Source organism: Bos grunniens, chromosome 18, assembly GCF_055505025.1.
Source record: "Bos grunniens cultivar Pamir isolate PY7600 chromosome 18, Bosgru_T2T1.0, whole genome shotgun sequence".
In the NCBI taxonomy this organism is placed as follows: Eukaryota; Metazoa; Chordata; class Mammalia; order Artiodactyla; family Bovidae; genus Bos; species Bos grunniens.
Window position 1 is genome coordinate 38582217 of NC_141182.1, and position 13387 is coordinate 38595603.

Below are 13387 nucleotides of genomic sequence, written 5' to 3' on the forward strand. Positions count from 1 at the left end.
TTTTTCCATTTTAAGTAGCTGGTATATTTTAAAAAGAATATAAAAACAAATATTAACAGAAAGAAAATCAACAAATTGTGGCAACATCCAAGAGGAACATATATTACCAGAAAATAAATAAAAGGCCAAATTTTAGTCCTTATCCTGTGAGTACTTTTACCTTAATTCATAAGAATGTCTGCAAAAAATTATAAATTAAGACTTATTTTTAAACTTTTTCTTAAATTTATTTTTTATTGAAGGATAATTGCTTTACAGAATTTTGTTTTCTGTCAAACCTCAATATGAATCAGCCATAGGTATACATATATCCCCTCGCTTTTGAAGCTCCCTCCCATTTCCCTCCCCATGCCACCCCTCTAGGTTGATACAGAGTCCCTGTTTGAGTTTTCTGAGTCATACAGCAAATTCTGTTGGCCACCTATTTTACATATGGTAATGTAAGTTTCCATGTTACTTTTTCCTTACATCTCACCCTCTCCTTCCCTCTCCCCAAGTCCATAAGTCTATTCTCTTCGTCTGTTTCTCCACTGTTGCCCTGTAAGTAAATTCTTCAGCACCATTTTTCTAGATTTCATATATGTGTATTAGAATATAGTATTCATCTTTCTCTTTCTGACTCACTTTACTCTGTATAATAGATTCCAGGTTCATCCACCTCATCAGAACTGACTCAATGCAATCCTTTTTATGGCTCAGTAATATTCCATTGTATATATATACCACAACTTCTTCATCCATTCATCTGTCGATGGACATCTAAGTTGCTTCCATGTTCTAGCTATTGTAAATAGTGCTGCAATGAACAATGGGATACATGTGTCTCTTTCAATTTTGGTTTCCTTAGGTTATATGCCTAGTTGGGTGATTGCTGGGTCACATGGTGGTTTTATTCCTAGTTTTTAAAGAAATGTCCATACCATCTTCCATAGTGGCTGTATCAATTTACATTCCCACCAACAGTGCAAGAGGGTTCCCTTTTCTCCACACCCTCTCCAGCATTCACTGTTTGTAGACCTTTCAATGATGGCCATTCTGACCAGTGTGAGGTGATATCTCACTGTAGTTTTGATTTGCATTTCTCTAACAATGAACAGTATGAAAAGGCAAAATGATAGGATACTGAAAGAGGAACTCCCCAGGTCAGTAGGTGCCCAATATGCTACTGGAGATCAGTGGAGAAATAACTTCAGAAAGAATGAAGGGATGGAGCCAAAGCAAAAACAATACCCAGCTGTGGATGTGACTGGTGATAGAAGCAAGGTCTGATGCTGTAAAGAGCAATATTGCATAGGAACCTGGAACATCAGGTCTATGAATCAAGGCAAATTGGAAGTGGTCAAACAAGAGATGGCAAGAGTGAATGTCGACATTCTAGGAATCAGTGAACTCAAATGGACTGGAATGGGTGAATTTAACTCAGATGACCATTATATCTACTACTGCAGGCAGGAATCCCTCAGAAGAAATGGAGTAGCCGTCATGGTCAACAAAAGAGTTCGAAATGCAGTACTTGGATGCAATCTCAAAAACAACAGAATGATCTCTGTTCGTTTCCAAGGCAAACCATTCAATATCACGGTAATCCAAGTCTATGCCCCAACCAGTAATGCTGAAGAAGCTGAAGTTGAACAGTTCTATGAAGACCTACAAGACCTTTTAGAACTAACACCCAAAAAAGATGTCCTTTTCATTATAGGGGACTGGAATGCAAAAGTAGGAAGTCAAGAAACACCTGGAGTAACAGGCAAATTTGGCCTTGGGATACAGAATGAAGCAGGACAAAGACTAATAGAGTTTTGCCAAGAGAATGCACTGGTGGCAGCAAACACCCTCTTCCAACAACACAAGAGAAGACTCTACACATGGACATCACCAGATGGTCAGCACCGAAATCAGACTGATTATATTCTTTGCAGCTAAAGATGGAGAAGCTCTATACAGTCAACAAAAACAAGACTGGGAGCTGACTGTGGCTCAGATCATGAACTCCTTATTACCAAATTCAGATTTAAATTGAAGAAAGTAGGGAAAACCAATAGACCATTCAGGTATGACCTAAATCAAATCCCTTATGATTATACAGTGGAAGTGAGAAATAGATTTAAGGGACTAGATCTGAGAGAGTGCCTGATGAACTATGGAATGAGGTTCGTGACATTGTACAGGAGACAGGGATCAAGACCATCCCCATGGAAAAGAAATGCAAAAAAGCAAAATGGCTGCCGGGGGAGGCCTTACAAATAGCTGTGAAAAGAAGAGAAGCAAAAAGCAAAGGAGAAAAGGAAAGATATAAGCATCTGAATGCAGAGTTCCAAAGAATAGCAAGGAGAGATAACAAAGCCTTCCTCAACAATCAATGCAAAGAAATAGAGGAAAACAACAGAATGGGAAAGACTAGAGATCTCTTCAAGAAAATCAGAGATACCAAGGGAACATTTCATGCAAAGATGGGCTCGATAAAGGACAGAAATGGTATGGACCTAACAGAAGCAAAAGATATTCAGAAGAGATGGCAAGAATACACAGAAGAACTGTACAAAAAAGATCTTCATGACCCAGATAATCACGATGGTGTGATCACTCACCTAGAGCCAGACATCCTGGAATGTGAAGTCAAGTGGGCCTTACAAAGCATCACTACGAACAAAGGTAGTGGAGGTGATGGAATTCCAGTTGAACTATTTCAAATCCTGAAAGATGATGCTGTGAAAGTGCTGCACTCAATATGCCAGCAAATTTGGAAAACTCAGCAGTGGCCACGGGACTGGAAAAGGTCAGTTTTCATTCCAATCCCAAAGAAAGGAAATGCCAAAGAATGCTCAAACGATCGCACAATTGCACTCATCTCACACACTAGTAAAGTAATGCTCAAATTTCTCCAAGCCAGGCTTCAGCAATACGTGAACCGTGAACTTCCTGATGTTCAAGCTGGTTTTAGAAAAGGCAGAGGAACCAGAGATCAAATTGCCAACATCCGCCGGATCATGGAAAAAGCAAGAGAGTTCCAGAAGAAGATCTATTTCTGCTTTATTCACTATGCCAAAGCCTTTGACTGTGTGGATCACAATAATCTGTAGAAAATTCTTCAAGAGATGGGAATACCAGACCACCTGACCTGCCTCTTGAGAAATCTGTATGCAGTTCAGGAAGCAAAAGTTAGAACTGGACATGAACAACAGACTGGTTCCAAATAGGAAAAGGAGTCCGTCAAGGCTGTATATTGTCACCCTTCTTATTTAACTTCTATGCAGAGTACATCATGAGAAACGCTGGACTGGAAGAAACACAAGCTGGAATCAAGACTGCCAGGAGAAATATCAACAACCTCAGATACACAGATGACACCACTCTTACGGCAGAAAGTGAAGAGGAACTAAAAAGCCTCTTGATGAAAGTGACAGTGGAGAGTGAAAAAGTCGGCTTAAAGCTCAACATTCAGAAAACGAAGATCATGGCATCTGGTCTCATCACTTCATGGGAAATAGATGGGGACACAGTGAAAACAGTGTCAGACTTTATTTTGGGGGGCTCCAAAATCACTGCAGATGGTGACTACAGCCATGAAATTAAAAGACACTTACTCCTTGGAAGGAAAGTTATGACCTACCTAGATAGCATATTGAAAAGCAGAGACATTACTTTGCCAACAGAGGTCCATCTAGTCAAGGCTATGGTTTTCCCTGTGGTCATGTATGGATGTGAGAGTTGGATTGTGAAGAAGGCTGAGCACCGAAGAATTGATGCTTTTGAACTGTGGTGTTGGAGAAGACTCTTGAGAGTCCCTTGGACTGCAAGGAGATCCAACCAGTCCATTCTGAAGGAGATCAGCCATGGGATTTCTTTGGAAGGAATGATGCTAAAGCTGAAACTCCAGTACTTTGGCCACCTCATGTGAAGAGTTGACTCAATTGGAAAAGACTCTGATGCTGGGATGGATTGGGGGCAGGAGGAGAAGGGGACGACAGAGGATGAGATGGCTGGATGGCACCACTGACTTGATGGATGTGAGTCTGAGTGAACTCCAGGAGTTGGTGACGGACAGGGAGGCCTGGCGTGTTGTGATTCATGGGGTCGCAGAGAGTCGGACATGACTGAGCAACTGAACTGAACTGAACAATGAGCAATGCTGAGTGTCTTTTCATGTGTTCATTAGCCATTTGTTTGTTTTTTTTGGATAAATGTCTGTTTACGTCTTTTTCCCACTTTTTATTGGGTTGTTTTTCTAGTATTGAGTTGTATGAGCTGCTTTTATATTTTGGAAATTAATCCTTTGTCAGTTGTTTCCCTTGCTATTATTTTCTCCTATTCTGAGGGTTGTCTTTTCACCTTGTTTATAGTTTCCTTTGCTGTGCAAAGGCTTGTCAGTTTAATCAGGTCCCACTTGTTTACTTTTGTTTTTATTTCCATTACTCCAGGGACGGAAGAGCCTGGTGGGCTGCTGTCTCTGGGGTCACACAGAGTTGGACACGACTGAAGTGACTTAGCAGCAGGAGCAACAAGAGGTAGGTCATAGAGGATCTTGCTTTGATTTATGTCATCGAGTGTTCTGCCTATGTTTTCCTCTAAGAGTTTTATAGTTTCTGGACTTAACATTTAGGTCTTTAATTCATTTTGAGTTGATCTTTGTGTGTGGCATTAGGAAGTGTTCTAATTTCATTCTTTTACATGTAGTGGTCCAGTTTTCCCAGCACCATTTATTGAAGAGGATTTCTTTGTCCCATTGTATATTCTTGCCTCCTTTGTCAAAAATAAGGTATCCATAGGTACATGGGTTTATTTCTGGGCTTTCTATCTTGTTCTATTGGTCTGTATTTCTGTTTTTGTGCCAGTACCATACTCTCTTGATAACTGTAGCTTTGTAGTATAATCTGAAGTCAGGAAGTTTGATTCCCCCAGTCCCATTCTTCTTTCTCAAGACTGCCTTGACTATTCGAGGTCTTTTGTGTTTTCATATGAATTGTGAAATTTTTTGTTCTAGTTCTTCGAAAAATTTCATTGGTAAATTGATAGGGATCACATTGAATCTGTAGATCATTTGGTAGTATAGTCATTTTCACAATATTCATTCTTCTTACCCAGGAACATGGAACATCTCTCTATCTGTTTATGTCATCTTATCTTCTTAGTTAAGTTTATTCCTAGATTTTTCTGTGTACAGTTCGTCTTCTTAGGTAAGTTTATTCCTAGATACCTAATTCTTTTTGTTGCAATGGTGAATGGGATTGATTCCTTAATTGCTTTCTGATTTTTCATTGTTAGTATATAGAAATACAAGTGATTTCTGTGTATTGATTTTGTATCCTACAACTGCTAAATTCACTGATTAGCTCTAGTAATTTTCTGATACTATCTTTTGGGTTTTCTACGTACAGTATCATGTCATCTGGAAACAGTGACAGCTTTACTTCTTTTCTGATCTGGATTCCTTTTATTTCTCTTTTCTTCTCGACTGCTGTAGGACTTCCAGAACTATGTTGAATAATATTGGTGAGAGTGGACAGCCTTGTCTTGTTCCTGATCTTAGAGGGAATGCTTTCAGTTTTTCACCATTGAGAATGTTTGCTTTAGGCTTAGCATATATGGCCTTTACTATGTTGAGGTAGGTTCCTTCTATGCCCATTTTTTGAAGAGTTTTAATCATAAATAGGTGCTGAATTTTGTCAAAGGCTTTTTCTGCATTTACTGAGATGATCATATGGTTTTTATCTTTCAATTTATTAATATGGTGTATCACATTAATTGATTTCCATATATTGAAGAATCCTTGCACCCCTGGAATAAACCCAACTTGATCATGGTGTATGAGCTTTTTGATGTGTTGCTGAATTCTGTTTTCTAAAATTTTATTGAAGAATTTTGCATTTATGTTCATCAGTGATAGTGGCTTGTAGTTTTCTTTTTTGTGCATTGTCTTTGGTTTTGGTATCACGGTGATGGTGGCCTCATAGAATTTAAACTTTATTAAATGTTTTCACTAAAAAGTTAGTATATGCAATATTACTGATTAAGGACACTAACATTCATACAACTAAGTGAGGATTTTCCCTTACTGTGGGGAAAATTATATGTCTATTCCACTGATAAGTGTACTGCACATTTTTTGTTTTCTAGCAAAGTTCTTTTGAAATGGGCTTTAGTATCATTTTAGGAAGACAGACACAATCCATCTAATTACTTTAAAAATTCATCTTTTTCTTTATAGAACCAAAAACCTCCCACCTTGGTTACTAGACCTATTTCCAAATGACTCCTGTTTCAAAAACAAAGATACTATCAAGAGTTGTAAAAGTTAGTACATGTGTCATGGGGACCTTATATCATCTCTTGCATCCATCTTTTCTTTTTCATTCCTGCAGTCAATGCCCCAGCCCAAATCCTCATTTCCCCTTCCCAGACCTCTGTCTTTTAAGTAATGTCTTTCTGATGATCAATTATGCACACTACCACCAAGATCATCTCCTCAAAGCATAACTCTTTTGTCTTTTACCCTCTTGGTCACAAATGCTCAGTGGCTTCCAGGGAAGATTCTCCACTCTCTCACCTTCTAACACTTACAAAGTACACACTATGTGCCCAGCACTATTCTAGGTAGTTACACTTATTCTTCATTGTAAGGAAGGTAAAAATATTATCCCCATTTTACAGATAAAGTATTATCCCCATTTTACAAAGTTCAAGTCACTTGTCAAAGAACACAGATAATAGGCTTCAGTACTGAGAGTTTTACCCAGGGATTCTGGCTCCAGGATTCTACCTGCTTGTTTCTTTTCCTAGCTTAACTATGACTCATCCTTCTCTGACTAAACCAAATGCTTTTCTGCTTTGGGGTACTGGTTACAATTCTCTCTGCGCTGGCTATCCACATCCATCAAGTTCCATCTGAAATATCATCTTTTCCAGGAAGCTCACTGAGATACTTCTACAAATAGTGCAACACTGTATTTTGTACTATTTGTACATACATTGCTAAATTATAACTTGCAGGAGCAGAACCATTTCTCACTTTCACTGGCCCCCTTCAGTGTCAGTTACTAACAGAGAAGACTGGCAGGCAATTGCTACAATTGAAATAAATGAACTACTGATGGGTGCTGCTGCTGCTGCTGCTGCTAAGTCGCTTCAGTCATGTCCGACTCTGTGCGACCCCAGAGACGGCAGCCCACCAGGCTCCCCCGTCCCTGGGATTCTCCAGGCAAGAACACTGGAGTGGCTTGCCATTTCCTTCTCCAATGCATGAAAGTGAAAAGTGAAAGTGAAGTCGCTCAGTCCTGTCCGACTCCTAGCAACCCCATGGACTGCAGCCCACCAGGCCCCTCCGTCCACGGGATTTTCCAGGCAAGAGTACTGGAGTGGGTTGCCATTGCCTTCTCCGGCACTGATGGGTGAAATCATGAAAATAAATACATTCACCATAGGCAAAAGACAAGTCTAAGTTTTTGAGAATTTTTCTTTTTTTTATTTCTACAGATGCCTGCATCTTGCATCTATTTTGAGCTACTCTTCCTCTTATTCCTATGAAATAAAAATCAAAATGTTTCTTTTCTTTCAGTTTTTGTTTAATTAAGATGATTTTCTATATGATTGACTATAAAGGCCATAATTATACTATCAAATTCTTTCAAAACAACAATTTAATGCAAAATCTTAACACTTGACACTGTTTAACTCTAAAATGTAGTAATTTTTAAAAACCTGTGTGGGAATAAGGTGAATTTATTCAGGCTATTTTTGCTGGAATGCAAATGAAAGTTATGGCTACCTTATTATTTACTACTATAGCAAGCTCCAGGAGTTGGTGATGGACAGGGAAGCCTGGAGTGCTGCAATCCATGGGGTTGCAAAGAGTTGGACACAACTGAGCAACTCAACTGACTGAACTGATACACTTTTGTAAAGAGGAAAGGTTTATAAGTTGTTAGAAATAGTAGATGGCCGTGCCAAACCAAGATCCTTTCTGATGTGTTTATAAGAGGCATCAGTTATTATAAAACCAGGAACGACAACATGAAAACAGAAGACTATAGCTCAAGCAAGGTACACACCTTGATCTTTTTTTAAAATTTTATTTATTTATTTTAATTGGGGGCTAATTATTTTACAGTATTGTAGTGGTTTTTGCTATACATTCAAATGAATCAGCCATGGGTGTACATGTGTCCCCCATCCTGAACCCCCCTCCTACCTCCCACCCCATCCTATAGTTAAAATATTTAGGGAAAAAAGAATCACAGGATTATGAAGTTAGAAGAGGACTCATTAGAATCTTCTTGAGGGACTGTAGATATGACGGCAGAATAGAAGGACTTGAGCTCACCTTCTCTCACGAAAACACCAAAATCACAACTGATGAACAATCATCACCAAAAAAACCTGGAACCTACCAAAAAAGATACTCTACATCTAAAGACAAAGAAGGAGCCACAGCAAGATAGGAGGGGTGCTTTTGCAATATAATCAAATCCTGTCAGTTGGGTGACCCACAAATTGGAAAATAATTATGCCACAGAGGTTTTCCCATAAGAGTGAGAGTTCTTAAACTCATGTCAGACCACCCAGCCTGGCGGTCTGTGATCAAGAGGAGGAGCCCCTGGAGCATTTGGCTTTGAAGGCCAGTGGGGCTCGAGTGCAAGAACTCTACAGGTCTGGAAAAAACAGATTCTTCTCTGACCCAGGGCAAAGCAGTGACTCCACAGGAGCCTGAGCCAGACCTATCTACAGGATTTGGATGGCATCCTGGGGTTGGTGGAGGTTGGCTATGGCCCAGTGCAGGGTCAAGGACACTGGTGGTGGAGGCCCCTTGGGAATATTCATTGGTGTGAGCTCTCTTGAAGGCTGTCATTTTGGCACTAAGATCTGGCCCCATCCAACAGCCTGCAGGCTCTAGTGCTGAAAAGCCTCAGGCCAAACAACCAGAAGGGCAGGAACACAGCCCCACCTGTCAACAGACAGGCTGCCTAAAGTCCTTCTAAGCCCACAGTCGCCTATAGATGCACCATTTGACATGACCCAGCCACTAGAGGGACAAGATCCAGCTCCACCATCAGTGGACAGAGATCAGTCCCTCATACCAGGAAGCCTGAACAAGCCTCAGAATCAACCTCACTCACTAGGGGACAGACACCATAAGTAAGAACTACAATCCTGCAGCCTATGGAAAAGAGCCCACAGACACAGAAAGCTAGACAAAATGAGATGGGAGACAAATATGGTTGAAAAAAAGAAAGATAAAACCCCAGAACAACTAAGTAAAGTATAGATGGGCAATATGCCTGAAAAAGAATTCAGAATAAGTATAATAAAGATGATACAAGATCTCAGAAAAAGAATGGAGGCACAGAATGAGAAGATTTAAGAAATGTTTAACAAACAGGTAGAAAATTTAAAGAACAAACAGATAAACAATACAATGACTTAAAAAATATACCAGAAGGAATCAACAGCAGAATAACTGAGGCAGAGGAAGGGATAAGTGAACTGGAAGACAGACTGGTGGAAATCACTGCCACAGAACAAAAAGAGAAAAGAATGCAAAGAAATGAGAACAGTCTAAGAGATCTCTGGGACATTAAACACATCAACATTCACATTATAGAGGTCCCAGAAGGAGACGAGAAAGAGAAAGGGCCTGAGAAAGTATATGAAGAGATAATAACTGAAAACATCTTTAACATGGGAAAGGAAACACTCACTCAAGTCCAGAAAGTACAGATAGTCCCATACAAGATAAACACAAGGAGGATTATGCCAAGACAGACATTAATCAAATTAACAAAAATTGAAGACAAAGAGAACATGTTAAAATCAACAAGTCGAGGCAAAAAATAACATCTAGGGGAATCCCCTAAAGTTATCAACTGATTTTTCAGTAGAAACTGTGCAAGCCAGAAAGGAATGGCATGAAACATTTAAAGTGATGAAAGAGAAAAGCATGCAACCAAGAATACACAGCAAGGCTCTCATTCACAGAAAAATCAAAAGCTTTACAGACAAACAAAAGCTAAAAGAGAATTCTGCAAAACCAACCCAGCTTTACAACAAATGCTAAAGGAACTTCTCTAGGTGGAAAAGATAAGGCCACAACTAGAAACAAGAAAATTACAAATGGGGAAGCTCACTGGTAAAGGTAAACATACAGGAAAGGTTGGAAATCATCCACACACATATTTCAAGAATATAAATGCAGGTTATTGGAAACACATTTGAAAGTAAGAGACCAGGAACCTAACACAATTTTGTATGATTATAGACTACTGTATCAAAACCTCATGGTAGCTGCAAACCAAAAACCAACAGATATACACACACACACACAAAATCTAAATCTAACACTCAAGATAGTCCTCAAGTCACAAGAGAACAAAAGACCAATGCAAGAAAAAAGACCTGCAAAAACAAATCCCAAAATAACAATAAGAACACACATATCAATAAGTAGCTTTGATGAAAATGAATTAAATACTCCAACCAAAAGACACAGAATGGCTAAGTGGATACAAAAACAAAACCAGTATATATGCTGTTAACAAGAGACCCACTTCAAATCTAGGAACACATACAGACTGAAAGTGAGGGGGAAGGTATTTTATGAAAATGGAAATCAAAGGAAAGCTGGGTAGCAATACTCAAATAAGGAAACATTCTCATTTACCACTACATCAAAATAAAACAAAATACCTAGGAACAAATCTAGCTAAAGAGATAAAAGACCTATACTGAAAAGCATAAGGTACTGATGGAAAGAAATCAAAGATGATATAGACAAATAGAAAAATACAACATGTTATTAAATTGGAAGAATCAATACTGTCAAAAGCAATCTACAGATTGACTGGAATCCCTATCAAATTACCAATGGTATTTTTCACAGAATTAGACAAAAAAAAATTCACAATTTGTATGCAAACACAAAAGACCCCAAATAGCCAAAGCAATCCTGAGAAAGAAAAACAAAGTTAGAAGAATCAGGATGCCTGATTTGAAACTATACTACAAAGCTACAGTCATTTTAAGAAGTATGGTACTGGAACAATAACAGAAATACAGATCAACAGAACAGGATAGAAAGCCCAAAAATAAACCCACACACCTATGGTCAATTTACCTATAACAAAGGAGGCAAGAGTATACAATGGAAGAAAAGACAGTCTCATCAGCAAGCAGTGCTGGGAAAATTGGACAACTACATGTTAATGAATGAAATTAGAATATTCTCTAACACCATACACAAAGATCAACTAAAAATGGATTAAAGACCTAAACATAAGACGAGATATTATAAAACTCTTTGAGGAAAACATAGGCAAAACATTCTTTGACATAAATCACAGTGACATCTTTTTTTATCCACCTCCTAGAGAATGAAAATAAACAAATGGGACCTAATTAAACTTAAAAGCTTCTGCACAACAATGGAAACCAATAAAGAAAATGAAAAGACAACAGAAAAAATGGGAGAAAATATTTGCAAATGATAATCTCCAAAGTTTACAAATAGCTAATATAGCTCAATATTAAAAAAAAAAACAAAGAACTCAGTCAAAAAATGGGCAGAAGAGCTAAACAGATATTTCTCTAAAGAAGACACACTGATGGCCAAGAGGCACATGGAAAGATGCTCACCATCATTAATTGTTAGAAAAACGCAAATCAAAACAATGATATGTCATCTCACACCAGTCAGAATGGTTATCATCAAGAAGTCTACAAATAATAAATGCTGGAGAGGGTATGGAGTAAAAGGAACCTTCCTATACTGTCGGTGGGAATGTAAACTGGTACAGCCACTGTGGGCAACAGTAAGGAGGTTCCCTAAAAAAACTAAAAATAGCAACTATATGACCCAGCAATCCCACTCCTGGGCATGTATCTGGGAAAAAACATGGTTCGAAAGCATATATGCACCCCAATGTTCTTGACGCACTGTTTACAATAGCCAAGACAATAAAGCAATCTAAATGTCCATCCACAGAGGAATGAATAAAGAAGATATGGTAAATAAATACATAAAAAAGAATGAAAAATTGCCATTTGCAGCAAAATGCATGGACCTAGAAATTATCATACTAAGTGAAGTCAGGCAGAGAAAGAGAAATATCATGATACCACTTCTATGTGGAATCTTAAAAAATGATACAAATGAATTTATTTTAAAAACAGACTGAAAAACAAACAACTTAAGGTTGCCAAAGGGGAAGGGTCGAAGGGGGAAAGATAAATTAGGAGTTTTGGATTAACACACTACTATATATAAAATAATCAATATGGACCTACTGTATTGCACATGGAACTCTACTCAATAGTCTATAAAAACCTATTTTGGAAAAAATCTAAAACTATATATATATATATATGTATGAATGTGCAACTGAATCACTTGGCTGTACCCCTGAAACTAACACAACATTGTAAAACAACTATACAACAATATAAAATAAAAATTTTAAATGTTAAAAATAAATAACATTTTCATTATGCATAGGAAAAACTTAATCTCCTTCCTTTGGCTGGGAACACATATACACAGCCATTGTAGGTAAATTAAGAACATTCTTCATGTTTAGTCTCTCTTAGGGTTGGAGATTCTATCATTCTTTTTTTTCTATCATTCTTTTTTGTCATTCATACAGTACTTATGCTACATTTAAGTCTATTTCTCTTCTGTCCTGAAGATGGACAAGAACTGGCAACCATCATCTCCGTAACAAGAGCCTTCCTGTACCTGAAGATAATGTTTAATCCCTGATCAGTTTTTTTATCTCAAGAACAAAAAAAGTAACTTTTTTTGTGTTACAAAAATATGATTTAATGTTGATCTACATGTAACATCCTAGAACTCTAAGGAAGTGAGGGAAGAGGAAAGGAATAATCAAAACAAAGGTTTATATATATAATATATTATACATATTATTTATATTATTATAATATATAATATAATAATATATATTATATATAATATATAATACTATATAATAATATAGTATTATAATATATATAATAATATATTATATATATATAACAAATCAAAAACAAAGGAACAGCAGGCCAGATAAAATAGGAAATAAAGGCTACATGGAAAGAATTAAACATCCTTGACGGACTCCAAAAATAGTATCTGAGCGCTCATTATTTGCAAGGCACTATGTAGAGGGCTTTATGCAGTTGTCGTATAGCTAACACTTAACTGAATGTGTACCTCATGTCAAGCATCATTCTATGTGCTTTTCATATATGAACTCACGTAATGTACAGTCTTTACAACATCGCAAGTATAAGATATTTCCGTATTTCAGATAACGAACTGAAACAGAGGCTTGTAACACCTTTATATTCTTAGTGCATTCTTTTAAGGACATCATTATTCCTATTTTACACACGTAAAAACTGA

The 13387-nt window shown here is 37.6% G+C and overlaps 1 long non-coding RNA gene across 5 annotated transcripts in view; it reads right to left on the reverse strand.

The window, feature by feature from the left end:
- The window catches only part of LOC147353505 (uncharacterized), a 184345-nt gene that overhangs the window by 102308 nt on the left and 68650 nt on the right, over positions 1–13387 (reverse strand). Inside the window, exon 3 of one of the 5 annotated variants that reach the window (XR_015145699.1) lies at positions 5811–12721. The exons of the other annotated variants lie outside the window; for them this stretch is intronic. This is a non-coding gene — a long non-coding RNA (uncharacterized LOC147353505). Of the gene's footprint in view, positions 1–5810; positions 12722–13387 lie in introns of those variants that run through there. 5 annotated transcript variants of the gene reach the window in all.